Raw genomic sequence first — 6,576 nt, 5'->3', positions numbered from 1 at the left:
AAGAAAACGCCTCCACAGCTGGAACTAACCAGATCTTGAGATCAGCCCCCTTACGAGTTAAATCCGGGAGGGGTTTGAACACCTGAAAAAACCCCTTAATGAATTTTCTATAATAAATAGTGAAACCCAGAAAATGCTGAAGACCCTTGAGATCTCGGAGTTGCACCCAATCCACAAAAGCCTGTACCTTCCTAGGGTCCATGCGAAACCCCTCAGCAGACAAAATGACCCCAAGAAAGGACAATTCTTGAGCAAAAATGCACACTTCTCCAATTTAGCAAATAGTGAGTTCTCCCTAAGCCTCTGAAGAAACACCCGTAGATGGCCCATGTGACTGTTTGTTAGAAGAATATATGAGGATGTCATCCAAATAAACTACCATGAAATGCCCAATGAAATCTGAGAAAACATGATTCTTGAATTTCTGGAACACTGCTGGCGCGTTAGTCATGCCAAAGGGCATAACCAATTTCACAAACAAACCCTCAGAGGTGAGAAATGCAGTTTTCCACTCATCCCCCTCATGCATAGGAATGAGATTGTATGCTCCCCTGATGTCCAACTTAGAGAACCACCTGACCCTCGACAATTGGCGGTGGGTGGCGGTGGCATGGGGGGTGGGGTTAGAACAGTTAGTAATTTAAGAAAGAATAGAGGTACAGAGAGTAACATCAAGTGCATGTATACTAATGCCAGAAGCCTCGCCAACAAAATGGATGAATTAGAACTAATGTTGTTGGAGCATAATTATGACATGGTGGGGATATCTGAGACGTGGCTGGATGAGAGCCATGACTGGGCTGTTAACTTGCAGGGCTATAGCCTGTTCAGAAATGACCGTACAGATAAGCGAGGGGGAGGGGTGTGTCTATATGTAAAATCTTCCTTAAAACCCATCCTGCGTGATAATATAGGTGAATCTAATGAAAATGTAGAGTCCCTGTGGGTGGAGATAAGGGGAGGGGGAAAAAATAATAAATTACTGATAGGGATTTGTTATAAATCTCCAAAAATAATGGAAGCAATGGAGAATATCCTCGTAAAGCAAATAGATGAAGCTGCGACTCAAGGAGAAGTCATTATTATGGGGGACTTCAACTACCCTGAAATAGATTGGGGAACAGAAACCTGCAGTTCCAGCAAAGGTAATCGGTTTTTGACAACTATGAGAGACAATTACCTTTCACAACTGGTTCAGGACCCAACAAGGAGGGGGGCACTGCTAGACCTAATATTAACCAACAGGCCAGACCGCATATCAAATATAAGGGTTGGGGGTCACTTGGGGAATAGTGATCACAAAATAATAAGTTTTCATGTAACCTTTAATAAGATGGGTAGTAGGGGGGTGACAAGGACACTAAACTTCAGGAGGGCAAATTTCCAACGGATGAGAGAGGATCTTGGTGCAATTAACTGGGACGATATCCTGAGACACAAAAATACACAAAGAAAATGGGAGACGTTTATTAGCATCCTGGATAGGACCTGTGCACAGTATATACCGTATGGGAATAAACATACTAGAAATAGGAGGAAACCAATATGGCTAAATAGAGCTGTAAGGGGCGCAATAAGGGGCAAAAATAAAGCATTTAGAGAATTAAAGGAAGTAGGTAGTGAGGAGGCATTAAATAAATACAGAAAATTAAATAAATTCTGTAAAAAGCAAATCAAGGCAGCAAAGATTGAGACAGAGAGACTCATTGCCAGAGAGAGTAAAAATAATCCCAAAATATTCTTTAACTATATAAATAGTAAGAAACTAAAAAATGACAGTGTTGGCCCCCTTAAAAATAATCTGGGGGAAATGGTGGATGAGGATGAGGAAAAAGCCAATATGCTAAATGACTTTTTTTCATCAGTATTTACAAAAGAAAATCCCATGGCAGACAAAATGACTAGTGATAAAAATTCCCCATTAAATGTCACCTGCTTAACCCAGCAGGAAGTACAGCGGCGTCTAAAAATAACTAAAATTGACAAATCTCCGGGCCCGGATGGGATACACCCCCGAGTACTGCAGGAATTAAGTACAGTCATTGATAGACCATTATTTTTAATCTTTAAAGACTCCATAATAACAGGGTCTGTACCACAGGACTGGCGTATAGCAAATGTGGTGCCAATATTCAAAAAAGGGGCAAAAACTGAAATCGGTAATTATAGGCCAGTAAGCTTAACCTCTACTGTGGGTAAAATCCTGGAGGGCATTCTAAGGGATGCTATACTGGAGTATCTGAAGAGGAATAACCTCATGACCCAGTATCAGCACGGGTTTACTAGGGACTGTTCATGTCAGACTAATTTGATCAGCTTCTATGAAGAGGTAAGTTCCGGACTGGACCAAGGGAACCCAGTGGACGTAGTGTATATGAACTTTTCCAAAGCTTTTGATACGGTGCCACACAAAAGGTTGTTACATAAAATGAGAGTAATGGGGATAGGGGAAAATATGTGTAAGTGGGTTGAGAGCTGGCTCAGGGATAGGAAACAAAGGGTGGTTATTAATGGAGCACACTCGGACTGGGTTGCGGTTAGCAGTGGGGTACCACAGGGGTCAGTATTGGGCCCTCTTCTTTTTAACATATTTATTAATGACCTTGTAGGGGGCATTCAGAGTAGAATTTCAATATTTGCAGATGACACTAAACTCTGCAGGGTAATCAATACAGGGGAGGACAATTTTATATTACAGGATGATTTATGTAAACTAGAAGCTTGGGCTGATAAATGGCAAATGAGCTTTAATGGGGATAAATGTAAGGTCATGCACTTGGGTAGAAGTAATAAGATGTATAACTATGTGCTTAATTCTAAAACTCTAGGCAAAACCGTCAATGAAAAAGACCTGGGTGTATGGGTGGATGATAAACTCATATTCAGTGGCCAGTGTCAGGCAGCTGCTACAAAGGCAAATAAAATAATGGGATGCAGTAAAAGAGGCATAGATGCTCATGAGGAGAACATAATTTTACCTCTATACAAGTCACTAGTTCGACCACACTTAGAATACTGTGCACAGTTCTGGTCTCCGGTGTATAAGAAAGACATAGCTGTCTTTGAGGACTGGGGGGTCTGCAATACCAAGATAGGTTATTACACTTGGGGCTATTTAGTTTGGAAAAACGAAGACTAAGGGGTGATCTTATTTTAATGTATAAATATATGAGGGGACAGTACAAAGACCTTTCTGATGATCTTTTTAATCATAGACCTGAGACAGGGACAAGGGGGCATCCTCTACGTCTGGAGGAAAGAAGGTTTAAGCATAATAACAGACGCGGATTCTTTACTGTAAGAGCAGTGAGACTATGGAACTCTCTGCCGTATGATGTTGTAATGAGTGATTCATTAATTAAATTTAAGAGGGGACTGGATACCTTTCTGGAAAAGTATAATGTTACAGGGTATATACACTAGATTCCTTGATAAGGCGTTGATCCAGGGAACTAGTCTGATTGCCGTATGTGGAGTCGGGAAGGAATTTTTTTCCCCATGGTGGAGTTACTCTTTGCCACATGGTTTTTTTTTGCCTTCCTCTGGATCAACATGTTAGGTTAGGCTATGGGTTGAACTAGATGGACTTACAGTCTTCCTTCAACCTTAATAACTATGTAACTATGTAATTGATTGTACAAATCGGGTAAAAGTGGGAGGGGATAAGTGTTTCTTATAGTTATTTCATTCAGTTCTCAAAAATTGAGGCATGGGCGTAAACCACCATCCTTTTTCTTCACAAAAAAGAATCCCTCTTCCTCGGGAGAGACAGATGGACGAATATGGCCTTTACGGAGGCTATCAGAGATACACTACCGTTCAAAAGTTTAGGGTCACTTAGAAATGTCCGTATTTTGGAAAGAAAAGCACATTTTTTTCCAATGAAGCTAACATTAAATGATTCAGAAATACACTCTATACATTGTTAATGTGGTAAATGACTATTCTAGCTGGAAACGTCTGGTTTGTATTGCAATATCTTCATAGGTGTATAGAGGCCCATTTCCAGTAACCACCACTCCAGTGTTCTTATGGTACTTTGTGTTTGCTAACTGTGTAAGAAGGCTAATGGATGGTTAGAATACACTTGAAAACCTTTGTGCAAGTATGTTAGCACAGCTGAAAACAGTTTGGCTGATTAGAGAACCCTGACCTTCCTTTGAGCTCGTTGAGAATCTGGAGCATTATATTTGATGGTTCCATTAAACTCTCAAAATGGCCAGATAAAAAGAACTTTCATGTGAAACTCAACAGTCTATTCTTGTTGCCAAGAAACTGAAGATTTCCTGAAGCGGTGTGTACTATTCCCTTCAGAGGAGAGCACAAACAGGCTCTAATCAGAGTAGAAAGAGAAGTGGGAGGACCTGCTGCACAATTGAGCAACAAAAAAAGTACATTAGAGTCTGTAGTTTGAGAAATCGACACCTCACAGGTCCTCAAATGGCAGCTTCATTAAATTAAATAGTACACGCAAAAAGCCAGTGTCAATGTCTACAGTGAAGAGGCGACTCCGGGATGCTGGCCTTCTGGGCAGAGTGGCAAAAAAAATCCATATCTGAGTCTGGCTAATAAATGGAAAAGATTAATATGGGCAAAAGAACACAGACATTGGACAGAGGAAGATTGGAAAAAAGTGTTATGGACAGACAAATCCAAGTTTGAGGTGTTTGGATCACACAGAAGAAGAATTTGTGAGAGGCAGAACAACTGAAAAGATGCTGTAAGAGTGCCTGACGCCATCTGTCAAGCATGGTGGAGGTAATGTGATGGTCTGGGGTTGCTTTGGTGCTGGTAAAGTGGGAGATTTGTACAAAGTAAAAGGGATGTTGAATAAGGAAGGCTATCACTCCATTTTGCAACGCCATGCCATACCGTGTGGACAGCGTTTGATTGGAGCAAATTTCATCTTCCAACAGGACAATGACCCAAAGCACACCTCCAAATTATGCAAGAACTATTTAGGGAAGTAGCAGGCAGCTTGTATTCTATCTGTAATGGAGTGGCCAGCGCAGTCATCAGATCTCAATCCCATTGAGCTGTTGTGGGAGAAGCTTGACCGTATGGTACACAAAAAGTGCCCATCAAGCCAAACCAACTTGTGGGAGGGGCTTCTGGAAGCATGGGGTTAAATTTCTCCAGATTACCTCAGAAAATTAACTGCTAGAATGCCAAAGATCTGCAATGCTGTAAGGCTACGTTCACATTTGCGTTGTGCGCCGCAGCGTCGGCGCCGCAGCGCACAACGCAAACAAAAACGCAGCAAAACGCATGCACAACGCTGCGTTTTGCGCCGCATGCGTCGTTTTTTTCATTGAATTTGGACGCAGCAAAAATGCAACTTGCTGCGTCCTCTGCGCCCCGACGCGGGCGCCGCAGCGACGCATGCGGCGCAAAACGCAAGTGCGCCGCATGTCCATGCGCCCCCATGTTAAATATAGGGGCGCATGACGCATGCGGCGCCGCTGCGGCGCTGGCCGCAAATGTGAACGTAGCCTAATTGCTGCAAAGGGAGCATTCTTTGACGAAAGCAGTTTGAAGGAGAAAATTATTATTTCAAATAAAAATGTTTTTTTTTTTAATCTTGTCAATGTCTGGACTAGATTTTCAATTCATTTGGCAACTCATTTGAATAATAAAAGTATGATTTTTATGGAAAGCACAAAATTGTCTGGGTGACTCTAAACTTTTGAACGGCAGTGTATACTCCCTCATAGCGGCCCGCTCAGGGCCGTAAAGGTTGTACAGACAGGCTTTGGGCAATTTGGCACCAGGAACAAGATCTACAGCACAATCGAATGGGCGGTGTGATGGTAAAACCTCAGCCTCCTTTTCAGAGAACACATCCTCAAAGTCCTTCAGGTACTCCGGAATACCCACCAGACTGACAGGTGACACAAGTACAGTAGTGAGGCAATTTTTACTACAATTAGGACCCAATTTAACAATGTCCCGTGATTCCCAGTTTATCACAGGATTATGAAATGTAACCAGGGGAACCCCAACTCCAGTCCCACAGGCAGATTGTCCATAACAAAACATGAAATATGTTCCTGGTGTAGTGAATTCACTTTAAGAAGAAACTCCTCAGAAACAAATTTAATGACATTCTTAGCCAATGGTGTTTTGTCAATGGCAACAACATGAATAGGAGTCTCCAGCCTAACTGCCCGTAACTTACACTTAGACACCAAGTCAGAGTCAATAAAGTTCATGGAAGACCCGCAATCCACGAAGGCAGAAGTGGGCGCGGAGCCACTCCCACCTCAAAGTTCCACTTCCTGCAAAAAATTTTATAATGCAGAAAAAGGTACGTGAGAGTCTGGGTGACTTCCACGACAATCACCCAGACTCAGCCGCTTGGTAGTCGGTGGGCAGTAGGGGTAGTCTTTTTTTCCAATGTCTGGGATCTCCACAGTAAAAACACAGCTTTCCTACACGTCACCGTCTCCTCTCCTTCTCCTTGAGGTTGGTGGTCCCCACCTCCATCGGTTCAGACGAAGGCAAAACAACAGAACCAGCAGGGAGCAATGGAACCTCTTGCTGTGTAACACCTCTCTCCCGCAGCCTTCAATCCAT

This window comes from Ranitomeya variabilis, chromosome 4, assembly GCF_051348905.1.
Source record: "Ranitomeya variabilis isolate aRanVar5 chromosome 4, aRanVar5.hap1, whole genome shotgun sequence".
NCBI lineage: Eukaryota > Metazoa > Chordata > Amphibia > Anura > Dendrobatidae > Ranitomeya > Ranitomeya variabilis.
Note: the sequence above shows the minus strand (reverse complement) of the source record.